The following is a 12,419-nucleotide window of genomic DNA, read 5'->3' on the forward strand; positions in this document are numbered from 1 at the left end:
AATCAGAGTTCTTGTTGTGAAACATACAAAAACAAAAGGGAACAGATTGACACCGTTAGACTCCTGCAAAGATACCCAGTTATCCGAGCAAAACGGGCGTGTTTGCAGTAATGGCATCTAATTTTCCACAGAGCTCATAGTGGTTTCCTGCCGGAGCTGCCAGGTGCTGTGTTTACGGAGACCAGTGCCTGGCAACGTAGTCCAAACAGCCAGAGGAGGACGGAGCCGTGGCGAGGTGAGCTCGGGGTCAGGTGCTGTGGAGTTACGGAAAACTGTCCTTGCTGATGCCGCGCACAGATTAACCTGGGCGGCTCCTTTGCCACAGAACCATGAGTCATTTTGCTTTTATTTATATTTTATTTGTTTTTGTTTTTTTGTTTTTGTTCAGCAGGTCCTGAATGTGGCAACATGTGGGTGAGGTGGCGGTTTACAGCGCGCTGGTGATAAAGGTCCGGAGTCCATTCTCAGCTGAGATGTTTGCACAGTGTTTTGTGCTGCGTCATGCTGCAGAGGGACGTCAACAACAGATCGTGGAGAGCAGGAATGACCTCAGAAAGACAGATAACATCTTCGTCAGGAGCAACCTGGTGCTTTTTTATTTTTTATTTTTGGACACCCATGAGCAGACACTAAATATCTCCCTAAACACACCACCTTCATGATTTTAAAAAAGCAGTGCTGACAGCATCAATCTATTTAAATTATTTTTGTGAGCAGGGACAACTGATTAGAGGAAGGGAGGATCTTTTGAAATAAAACACATTCAAGGCTGCAAAACAATGAGTATATTGCCAGAGCTACCAAGAGATGGTCTACAATAAAGCAGGTTTCAGTGTTAGAAAGGTCTAGTCAAAGTCCAGACTTAGACCTAATTTCTTTCTAAATATCCCAAAAGTCTCACTCACACCTGTCAGTGCAAGCTCCTGTCTTGTAAGGAGCTTAAAACAAATGCATGCCACTCTAAGTTTCTTTTTGTGAAATCTTTTGTACCACCAAATGTTTTTCTTTTACCTTAAAATTATTCACTACATAAAATCCCAATTTGTGGTTGATAATAAATAAATAAATAAATAAAGTGTAAAAGGGTACAAGAGGCATTTCGCAAGGCACTGAGCCCGACCATTCCCCAATTTTCCAAACTTTATTAAATGTGGGGATTTAACTGACATTTTACAACCTGCCGTTTTAGCATCAAAAGCACGGCAGCTGGCCTTGATGTGTGCAGCAGCTCAATCAGTCCCTCGCTGGCCTGAGTCATAGATGTGCTCATCTCAGTGACATCTGTGGACTCGAATCAACCTTCCCGCCCCAGTTCATTTCCCAGACTCAACCAGCAGGTGGTGCTGTCTTCTGCGGTATCCTTCTTGTTTTGGTTTACATATTTTGACTTGTCCATGCCTCCATCAGCTAGACACATCACTGTGGTCCAGCATTTTAAAAGCTCTGCGAGCTCCCGTGGCTCTGCAGAGGAAGAATCTGGTGATTCCGATGAAACAGATGGAGCTTGCTTTAGATTATTAAGATATACATGATTACAATTTGTGAGCCACACACTTTTCCCTCTGATCTCTCTGAGGTTTTCAGCCAGCGCATTATCAGCAGTAATAGAGTCGGATCTTCACGGACAAATCCCTTTAATGTCATCCACAGAGCCCAGGGGAGACCACCCTCACTGGTAGCAGGGCGGTTGGAGCTAATTTCAACCCACACAATAGACTCATGTCTAAAGCTGGCTTGTAAGATCACATTATTTCTTTGTGTGTGTGCGTGTCTGTGAGTGAGTGCAAATATTAAATCAAGAACTTTACTGTGTGAGAGGTGACACTCTCAGACTCCTGAATGCTAACAACTGTAGAGTGCAGCTTTCCATAGACTAACAAACTTCCTGAAAAATCAGCAATCGAACCGAAACCTTCGACAGTTCCCACAGTTCTCTCACCAGATCAAGTCATGTGCTCAGAGGTCTTTGCTGGAAAACATCAGGTCGTGTGCTTTGGTTGAGCTGAGAGCTTTTTTTTTTTTTTAATTCTGCAGCCATCCCAGGAATGATGTCATGTGTGGGAAGGTATTCCTCTCAGACACAACCTGTCTGCTCCTCTCCGGGGGCCACAGTAACTCGAGCTGCCTTGAAAGTCTGGGAGCGAGCGCCGGTCACTTTGCAGACAAGGGCGTTATTTATTTTTTCTGGAGGAGACTCGATCCCTCCTCCTGCTGCTCCGAGGCACCGTCCTGAACTCTCTGGCACAAAGCACTTTCTTTTTCACCCCCTCCAGAGACACACAAGAGTCTGCGAGCCGAGTCGCACGGCCCCATTGGAGAGCTGGAGAAGTGGCAGGTTGTATAACATGATTAGTCATTGTTAATGTATATAATCACAGAGATTTGGGATACTAAAGCTCTTAAGAAGGCCACAGCCCGTGTGCCTGTTGTTAAGATGCTTAGCAGATATTGTGAGTGTTCCCAATCAGCGTTTAAATATCACAAATGCTTTCTTCTACTCCAGTCCACTTCAAAGTCATAATATCCATATGAAAGAAGCCTATTAAAATCATACACTGTGTGCTCTGAATTGTACATGCAGAACATGATTATGTGATCATTTGGGGCCCTTGATATCAGATATATGTACTAAAATAAGCATTAAACAGATATGAAGTGCTTTCCTAAAGTTTTGACACCCGTTGACCTTTTCAGTGTACAAACACATTGGATTAGCACAAAATAGTGCACAATTGTCAGATCAACAGACCACAGCTATTTAGTCGAGTTGAGGTAATACTTTTCTTGTGCTGCAATCATAATCTTCTGTCTGTATTAGCTTTTAAGGATCCAGGCACTGATGCTTTTGGTCATACTTGTTTCCAAAATCAGCTCAAACACTGTGAAATTTGAGGAGGAGCATCTGCAAACATTAGTTTTTTAGGGCTGCCACATATTTTCATTTGCACAAACGTTGACTGGACCATTCTAAGACATGGGAATGTCTCGATCTAAACTGCTTTGGCTGTAAGTTTGAGTAGTTTAATTTTGCTGTCCTTTCACCAGAGCACCTTCTTCCGTGCAATACGTCCAAAGCGTCTGTCTTTGAGGACGGTCTTTTGCTGTGATTTTTTCTTTTTTTCAAACAAAGTCTTTTTCCTTCCTGAGTTTCATAAAAGTCAGTTTTGTGAGAAAGATTTATTTTTTGTCAACTTCTCCCACATGAGCTATACATCTCAGCAGCTCCTGCAGAAATTTTAGGGACTTTCTGACTGCTTTTCTGATTAAGGTCTAAAGTGTCAGTTTAGGTGGATGGACATGTCTTGGTAAGTTTGCAGTTCGAACTCTGTTTTGTGATAATTAGAGCACAAAATGTGAGCTTGCTTTAGACTTCTCCACAACTTTATCCCTCGCCTGCTTGGTGTGTTCCTCGGTCTTCAGGAGATGATTGTTCACTAATGTTCTCCAACAAACCTCTGCGCGGCTCAAAGTGCGGCTGTATTTATACACAGACTACGTTCTGTATTACTAATACTGGAATTTTGAGGTGTCAGGAAAAAGTGGGATGGATGCAAATGCGTGCCACACCTTTCAGATTTTTATTTGTAAAAATCGTTCTTCTCTTCCTCTGTAACACAGAGCTGTAGTCATATTACTTTGTGTTGCTCTATAAAATAAAATAACACTAAAATACAATGGGGTTTGTGTACATAAAAATGTAAAAAGAAACAAAGAATTGAAGTTCAAAGAGCAATTTGATTTATGATTTGTATTCCCTGCATGAATTTATAATATCTGAGATATGCCTCACTGCCATTTTCCAGAAGAAATGACAGTGAGGCCCGTTTACTCTAAGCAATGTACTCGGCTCCTCATTCAGCTTTTGAGCCAAATTCATGTTCAGTTGCTGCTGGATGAAGCCGAAGCGTCTCTCTTTGAGGACGGTCTGTGTGCGGGTGAGCAATCATGAGGATCATGACTCAGCAAAGCAGCTGTAAAATGCACATTACAACAGGACAAGACAAGCTTCTCATCACTGAGGCTATTGTTGACCTACTTCTTTTTATTTTCACATGAAAGGCACAGCTTGCATGAAGACGTCACAGGAAAATGTCTGCCGGACAGCAATGCAACAAATCCTTGCTTGAAAACATTGAAACACTGCAGCGTTCTGAGTTAGAGTGCTGCAATCGACTGGCTTAAAAGGTTATGCGAATCAATACAAAGTTGTTTTGGGCACCAGCCCTATTATATTAATGTCATCCTGAGAAATAGGCACTAGCTTAGGTGGATTCTCTGGCAGCCTGTTTTCCATTTTAACTCTAGTTACAGGCTCTTTGATGCAACATAAAGATTGGAGCCGAGAGCCGTTTTGGAGTAGGCCTTTGGCATTAATTGTCGTTTCAAGCAAAAGAAAAGGCCCTCCATTCTGTCATTCAACTCTTGCATTGCTATTTGGTGTTAATGTAATACATACAAGCGGGCAAATTGAGTGAATAATACTCTTGAGTCCTCACGAGAGTCGCTCTGTGACTACTGAGGCAGCTAGTTGTGCAGCCAAGGATGACACAGAGGTTGAAGTGGTCACACATTTACTCAGCTCTCTCTTTCTCTCTCTCTCTCTGTCCCTCTGGCACATGCTCTTCCCAAGGTCATATACTGCATTGCATAATAATGTAACAAAAAACAGGATCGCACCACACACATGCATGCAGAAAGTAAACTGTGTAACAACAAAGAAAAGAACAAGCAGACTAAAAATAACGCTGCATTCATTGCCCTCCGGGCGTCGGACCACCACTCTCGACTTCACATCTCATAAGTCGAGTGTCAAGCTTCAGACGCAGCTGAGAGTTTGCTTCCTGAACTGTGTGTGAACCCTTAAGATACACATGCCTTCATGGACATGAACACCCATGAAGGAACTCTGTGCTTCTATGTTTCAAATGGACTTTTTCTTCGTAACCACTGATGGCCAGGAAACAACCTATGGCAGACTTGTAATAAAGCAAAAGAAAAAAAAAACCATCCACCTTATTCAACCTTCCTCTACCTTTTTCTCTGTTTTCCTCCTCCCTTCTTCTATCTTTCCATTCTTCTTCTCCACCACCTCTCTCGCGTGGCCTCAGGGAGCTGTTAGCTGTCTGGATGCTGGCACTCTATCGTGAGCGCTCATTGATTTCCCCTCTGCTCCCCGCAGCCAGTCAGGCCAGTCAGCATGGGGCCCCGTGCCGTCTTGCGACCACCCGGTCAACATTCACCGAAACACAGAAGAGAAACGGAGAAAAGGACTGAGCACAGACACTAAGTCAGCGGCGGCGTCTATAAAAGCCGTACAAGCTTCCAGAGGCCGGCAGTCATATCATCTGCTTTCTCTCCTCCCCTGTTTCTGTCGCTCAGCTCCTCGTTCTTCTCACAGCCAGAAGAGATCAATGGTGTACTCAACCACACTTCACTTGTCTTGTTTTAAAATAGTGCTCCTCTGTTTTTTCTCCACAGGAGAGGATCCATTTACTGACCCCACCGCTCCTCAACACATCGAGAAAATTAACCCTTGTTTCACCTGCTCCAATAAAGCCGATTTTAGCTGAAATTTTCCACGTGCTCATATGACACTTTTACAAAATCCGATGCTAGAGAAGTTGCATCCTCTCTCTTCATTCTGTTGGTTTTAAAAATACACTAGGCCTACAAAACAAACAAACAACAATGCTCCAAAAGAGAGAGGACAAATAGCAAACCCCCCCGCAAGTCTTCTAAAAATAAACGCAAACAAAAATTAAACAGAAATGGAAAGCTGCAAAACTCAAATTTAATGTCATAAAACTCAACAAACAGAATGCAGAACTTCAATTGAGAAGATACATTTGGCTTTAAAAAAAGTAACAAAAAACAATGGATTTCAGAAAACATGTTCACATTTCATGCAAACAACTAAAAAAATAACAGTAAATAAATAATTCCTGTAGTGCATAATCGTCGTATCTTTTGACATTGTGTTTTTGGTTTGGGGTTTTGTCTTTTGATGTGTATTGACCTCATAGAAATCATCCTGGATATTATATGATTGTTGCATAAATGTCCACTGGCTTTAGTTTGGGTAGAGAAAAAGTATTTTAAGACTTGACTTTAGAGAACTGTAATCTATTCACATTATTATATATTGAAGAAACAATCATGATAAAAAAAAAAGACATATGCAATAGACGACTTTGGATTTGTGCTGTTGTACCCAACAACTTCCTTTGATGCCGTGGATCACAAACTCCTTATCTCTGAACTGGAGTAATTGCTAGTTTCAGTCCCACACTGTAAATCTTTTGTGTCAGCATCAGTGTGTTTTCTATCAGCCTCTACTTACGTTCCACGAGGAATACATCAAGGCTTCAGTCTTGGTCCTCATCTTTTTTGTTCTATTTGTTTTGTTGTTAGCAAAAAGCCAAACATTTTCTTTAGTTTTCATGAAGATGACTGCCAATTTATTTTTTGCAGAAGAACATTGATAACCGCTCCGAGTTGACTCTCCTTCTCTACCATTTTGTCATCTCGTGATATATAAAGCTGAAATTTGTGAATGGACATGAGAGCAACACTGAAGCCCCCGCAGGATATCTTGTGTTGACCTTTGCTCTTAAATCCTCGTAGGAGAGAAGCAATATCATAAATTTGCATGTTAAAATTGACCTTTCATTTCAGAAACAAAAAACACAGTTGGCTAAATCAGTTTGGTTTTGTTTCAGTTCATGTCACAAGACATTAAGTTGTTATTACATTTCCTTCATGTGTTTTCTTCCTCAAATTCGAATTTTTTTCACTACTTAAATTTGTTGACATCTCCCATTTTTCTGTTCAGCTGTGCTCCACATTTGCTGCAAACAATTCCTTCCTGCTGCCACGCTATTGACAATTAATCACCAATTTATATCTCTTAACAGATGAGAATCTGTCCTCTTCCACATAGTGTGACTTTCAAATAACATTGTCTCATGTAACTTGAGCCACAGAGGCAACAGTGGGAAGTCATCCTGCAATCCAGAAGTTGTGGCTTCCTGCTGCTAGATCTCGATGTGGCCCTCGGTGAGGCACTTAACCACGAGTTGCTTACGGGTCTTTGTATGGGTGTATGATGGTGCCCTGCATAAGTGAGTGTGATTTGCTGAATATGGCTCCAGCATAAAGCGCTTTGAGTGGTCGGCATTAGAAAAGTGCAACATAAATTAAGTCCATTTACAACACCTTCACCTTGAAAGCATGCATACATTTGATTCTGCATTTTAAACATGAGACCTGCCAGCTGGAACTGTTCTGATTCAATCTCAAGGATTTAGCAAGTTTCTATAAATAAATAACTTTTTTAAATGCTTGTGCAAATTTTTACAACTAAGCCCTGGACACATTTCTTCTTCACCTTCTGTTTTCGGTTAATTTGAGCTTGTCTTTTTGTTCAGAACATTCTGACACAAATGCATTTTTAAAATCAACTTGGGAATCTTGTGTCTTTTAGCAGCTTGTATTTTTTTAACCTTCTGTAATTTTTCAGTTGTTTGTTCAGCCTTGTTTTTAAAAAGATTTAGAAGCAAAGTAGTACGATATGTCGTGGTTGAGTGTTTTTGGATTGACGCCCCTATAACAATCATATTTAAGAGTTACCATAGTTTACTGTAACAGACTTTAGGAAGAGTTTTGCTCCCAAGACAGCACCGCAAGTCTAACCAGAGACTGTTTTCCTGCTGTCTATCACTCCTGACAATGCAGCTTGTTTCAGTTTTGGGGTTCTCAGTCGCTGCAGAAATTTGTCGGTGGAAACAACTGGAGTGCACAGTACACCACCATCACACCTCCATGTGAACAAGAGAGCTTCAGCGCTACTATATTTCTCCTTCTATCATGTAACTACATGTAAGCCCGCTGCTCTATCATGTAACTACATGTAAGCCCGCTGCTTCAGCACAGAGAAGCAATGTCAGGAGCAGAAAGATGACAGAGAGAAATGAGGATCATTTAGTATTTAAACAAAGTTAGAGTACGAGTCTGGCCTGATTGTCATTAGTGGGTTGAAGACTAAGTTGTTTTCATGTGGTAATTTGACCTGCTAAAACACACTATGTATTAACCTTGTCAAAGTTTATTTCTTCTAGTTTACATTGATACACTTGCTTAATGTTTCAAATGCAGCAGACGTGAAATTCTACACAATTCAGCCCGAACCCATATGTATTAAAATCCATCCATCTTCTTGGCAGCCGTTTGACTAAATTATTTGGAGAGGATGAAGTGGGTGTCATGCAATGGCAACAAAAAGCTCGGCAACAAGACATTTTTTTCTGAACTGCAGGATGACCTGACCATCTGCAGGCCCTTAACACCCATAGCATGCCCTATTGCCTTTAGTTAGTATTAAACAAAAACTTGATGGATGAACCAGAACATGGGGTAGTATTATCAGACTGATAATAGAGAACTAAACCGTTAAAAATACCAAATTATTCAATAGTAATCACATATTGTGAGTTGCAAAAACCATCACAAAAATGGGTGCTCTTGGTTTTACCCAAATTTTCTCAAGAAGTTTTTCAAGATACTGTTACAATCTTCCTTCATCTCTTTATAATGACCATAGCGCCGTGGCTCCTCTGCAGAAGGAGCGGCTTGGAAAGAGCAAAGAGTGAGGACACATTGGCATAAGTCATCTTCAGAGGCCATTTAATGGTAGAAAAAAAAAAAAAAAACATGAGCTCCCAGATACAGCAAGTGACATTGACTGCTAACCTCATTTCCATTGTAGAAATATTCTTCCCTGACATAAAAATGAGAAACTGCCCAAGCAGCTGATGTCACTGGTTGCATTTGTCCCCATCAGTGATCATGGCTGCTTTGACCAGAGGGCTGAGGTGTCCTTGAGACACATTGATACAGACCCCCTCCCACCACACACACCAAACCCACATGGCCACCCAGCCGCCTCCCTCCTCTCACTGCTGATAGCTTGCTCAGGCTGTACACTGCATCAGTGTCAGGAACCCTGCAGGCAGGAAGCTAAAAGGATGGCAGACACTTCCTTCCCTTCAAAGAAAGGTGCCCGAGCCAAGAGCTACAAACAGGAATCTGACCCTTGGACTTGTGACACAGTGTGAAATGAAATCGTAAACCGAGCACAGCAATTGTCATCACTTTTGTTGGTGATTTTCTATCCAAAAAGTTCCAGCCAAAAGGAAGTATGGTTCCCGTCCGGTGCACACTGCACGTGCAAGACAAGTTTTCCCGTTCGTTCGTTTGTTTTTCTCCCTTCTTTTTACGGTTTATGTGGCATCCGTTACCTATGAGTCCATTGATCCGTTCACTCCCACCCCAACACGCACGCACACTACAGAAATCCCGCGTGTGCGCGCTTGCACGAGGAGTGAATGATTCTATCTGATGCGCTGCGATCGGAGCGGAGTGGCCCTCCCTCTGGGGCAGTTCAGCCTCGCCTGACTGGGAACACAGGGGAAGTAAAGAGATTGCGTGCAGACGTGCGTGCCCGTGTGTGCGAGGGTGCGTGCGCGTCGGGAGGAGAGACATTGTTCCTTGACGTCAGCGCTCAGCCCAGCCTGCCGCTGCTCTCAAACACGTCTTTGTTATTCCGAGGCTTCCACGGGAGGACGGCCGCCAGCAAAACACGGAAACCGGCGTGCGGAGCTGCTGGAGCGGGGCCCAGTGTGCAAAGACATACTATACACGCCAAAATAACTTCAGACGCGCGTCCACATTTCTTGTGGGCGTATTCGTAATCATTTATGTACTGCTGTTTCTTGACACGCTATCTCACGCTCAGCAAAGATTTTGTTTTAACAGCACAGAGTGCACAAAGGCCACCAGCATCAGCTATGAACTAATATATGTTTCAAATATAACGTAATACCAAATGTAGCTGAAAAAGGACACAAAAAACCAACGAAAGAAAAATAAAAGCAATTAAACGCAACACTCAACAGACTGCTGAAATCTGTTGTGAATTCCCACTGCTCATTTTTTGCATTCATTTTTGTATTCATGTCCAAAATAGAAAAAAAAGTAGTTAGCTTTTATTTAATCAGATGTAAATAAACACGGCTTTTTAAAATGACTAAATAAACAGCTACAAGTAAAGAATATTCAGGCAAAAAGCAAGATATGACGATATAAAGAAATAAATATATTATAAATAAATATCACTAACAAATGTTATGCCTATAATAATAATAATATAATAATAATAATAATAATAATAATAATAATAATAATAATAATAATAATAATAATAATAATAATAATAATAATAATAATAATAATAATAACAAGTGCATGAAGAAACAGGCCACAGAAGTTAATTACTGCATGTTTCCAGCAGAGGTATTGTTATAATGTTACTATGTTACACCACTGATGTCCTTCCGCATGGGAATCTAGGCCGCCTTTTTCCTTCCACCACCGCGCACGGCTTTCTCTGGTAACTGAATAGCCAGTGAAATCTGACACTTCAACTTGCCGTGCTCTACGGTAGTTGATTCAGTCAGTCAGTCAGTCAGTCACACCGTCTTCGGGGCTCTCTCACGTCGTCTTTGTGAAGTGAAGAGAGCGAAGGAGCGGAGCGCCGTAAACACGCGGCGTGGAGGAACAATACGCGGCTTTGCCACTTGAGCTTCGAGCAGAAAGTAAGTTTCGCGCCCGGTTATTTTCTCCGGAATTGCTGTTGCAGAGCGAGGTTTGAGTGCTGATTTGCGGGGCTTCTGCCTCCCGCCGGACAGCCACTACCTGCTAACAATAGGCTGACCTCTGGGAAACCTTTTAACAGCCGCTGGTGAACTGGTGTCAAGGGGGCAAATCCTGGTTTGCGTGAGCCGCGACGGAGCGCTTTAATAGCCAGACCGCTTTGCTCCATTGTATGTAAACACCGAGCGAGCGAGCGACTTGCGCCGAAGCGGCAACGTTTATTGGGATTGTTTTAAGAAAAGGAGGCGACTGCATTCGGACAGCGCTGTGGAAATAAACCCGGCTGCGGGTTTATTCTGCGTGCGTGTGGGTTAATGTTGTCTTCTCGGTCGATCAGCTGATGGCTCGCTTGAATGTATGTCACTTAGCTAACAGACAGCCGTGTGTCTGGGCTTGTTGACTCCCATCGAGGCTATTATCGGCTACCTGTTGTAATGCAATTAGCTGGCATGTCCAAGTGTTACTCCTTCTCTGCTGTGTTATACAACACCTGTCATGCAGCTTCTGTGATGTTTGGCACTTCGGTTTGAATGCATGACACTATTTACTGAATGAATTTCAGAATCTCACTGGCTCCCAGCAGGAGGTCAATTAGGACATTTGGCATCAAAGTCCTTCTTGCAACATTTTTCAAATCATTTTTTTAAAATTATTTATTCAAGTTGATAAATAATAAAGAGTATTAACTGTACCCTTAATATTACAGTTAGACAGTGTCCAGATGGCCATAAAGCTGGTGCCCACTCTGAAATCTTGCAGCGCACACCCACCCTTGATCCTTCTCCACAGACTGGTCTGCACATCCTGTTTGCTCTGCACAAAACCCAAAATCAGTATCTGTGTTGGTAACCAGCAGTGCCTCATTTGGTCTCAGCCTGCAGCCCTGTGTCTTAAGTCTGGCAGACCCTCCCCGTTAAATTCCTGCCGTCTGGATGTGAGGCCAGCCAGGGCACAGCGCAACACACACACACACACACACACACACACACACACACACACACACACACACACACACACACACACACACACACACACACACACACACACAGAGAGAGAGAGAGAGGAGCTCAGGATGGGAGGAGGGATAGTGAGAGGGAGGAGGTGGAGACTGCTGCTCTTTCATTACCCTGCAGCCTGCTACAGGACAGCTGAAGTTTAGGACAGGGTGATGTAGAGCTTGTATTCTTAGCCTGAATCCTGTTTCCTACTGTTAGCCCCTACCCCTTTACACTTGATAAGTCCTGTAAAAAACAAAACAAAAACCCCCAAAACAAGAGGAAAAGAGAACAGCATCCTGCAGCAGACATCAACATGCATCCATTATAATTCTTATCTGAATTACAAAATATGTTTCCAAATCCTTCTTATTGATAAAGATATTACAGATATTTAAAATACACTTTTTTCAGTTAACCAGTATACTCACAACAAATATACAAGTATGTACATATTAATTTTAATTTATTATATAGCTGGTTTAATTAATTATATCCTTATAATCTTTTGCCCACCCATTTTTGTTGTTGTGCTTATAAGAATTTCCTGGATGATTTATTGGAAATTACTCACATTATGTATGCAGATGATCCTGTGGGTTTTAGTTCTTCAAGTGCAGGTTTTCAGCAGCTGCTATACTCTGTAAAATGTAGGACATCATTTTGAGTACAATGCTTGTAACAGTGCTGTTACCATCTGTTGAACAAAAGAAG

At 42.1% G+C, this 12,419-nt stretch overlaps 1 protein-coding gene across 3 annotated transcripts in view; it reads left to right on the forward strand.

The window, feature by feature from the left end:
• Positions 1–10,476: 10,476 nt before the first annotated feature.
• The window catches only part of zmiz1a (zinc finger, MIZ-type containing 1a), a 116,830-nt gene continuing 114,887 nt past the window's right edge, over positions 10,477–12,419 (forward strand). For all 3 annotated transcript variants that reach the window (XM_055029333.1, XM_055029335.1, XM_055029334.1), the window contains exon 1: positions 10,477–10,652. The gene's annotated coding sequence lies outside the window, so the exon portion shown is untranslated. The remainder of the gene's footprint in view (positions 10,653–12,419) is intronic.

Source organism: Poeciliopsis prolifica, unplaced genomic scaffold (genome assembly GCF_027474105.1).
Source record: "Poeciliopsis prolifica strain line A6 unplaced genomic scaffold, Auburn_PproV2 SCAFFOLD005, whole genome shotgun sequence".
Classification (NCBI taxonomy): Eukaryota; Metazoa; Chordata; class Actinopteri; order Cyprinodontiformes; family Poeciliidae; genus Poeciliopsis; species Poeciliopsis prolifica.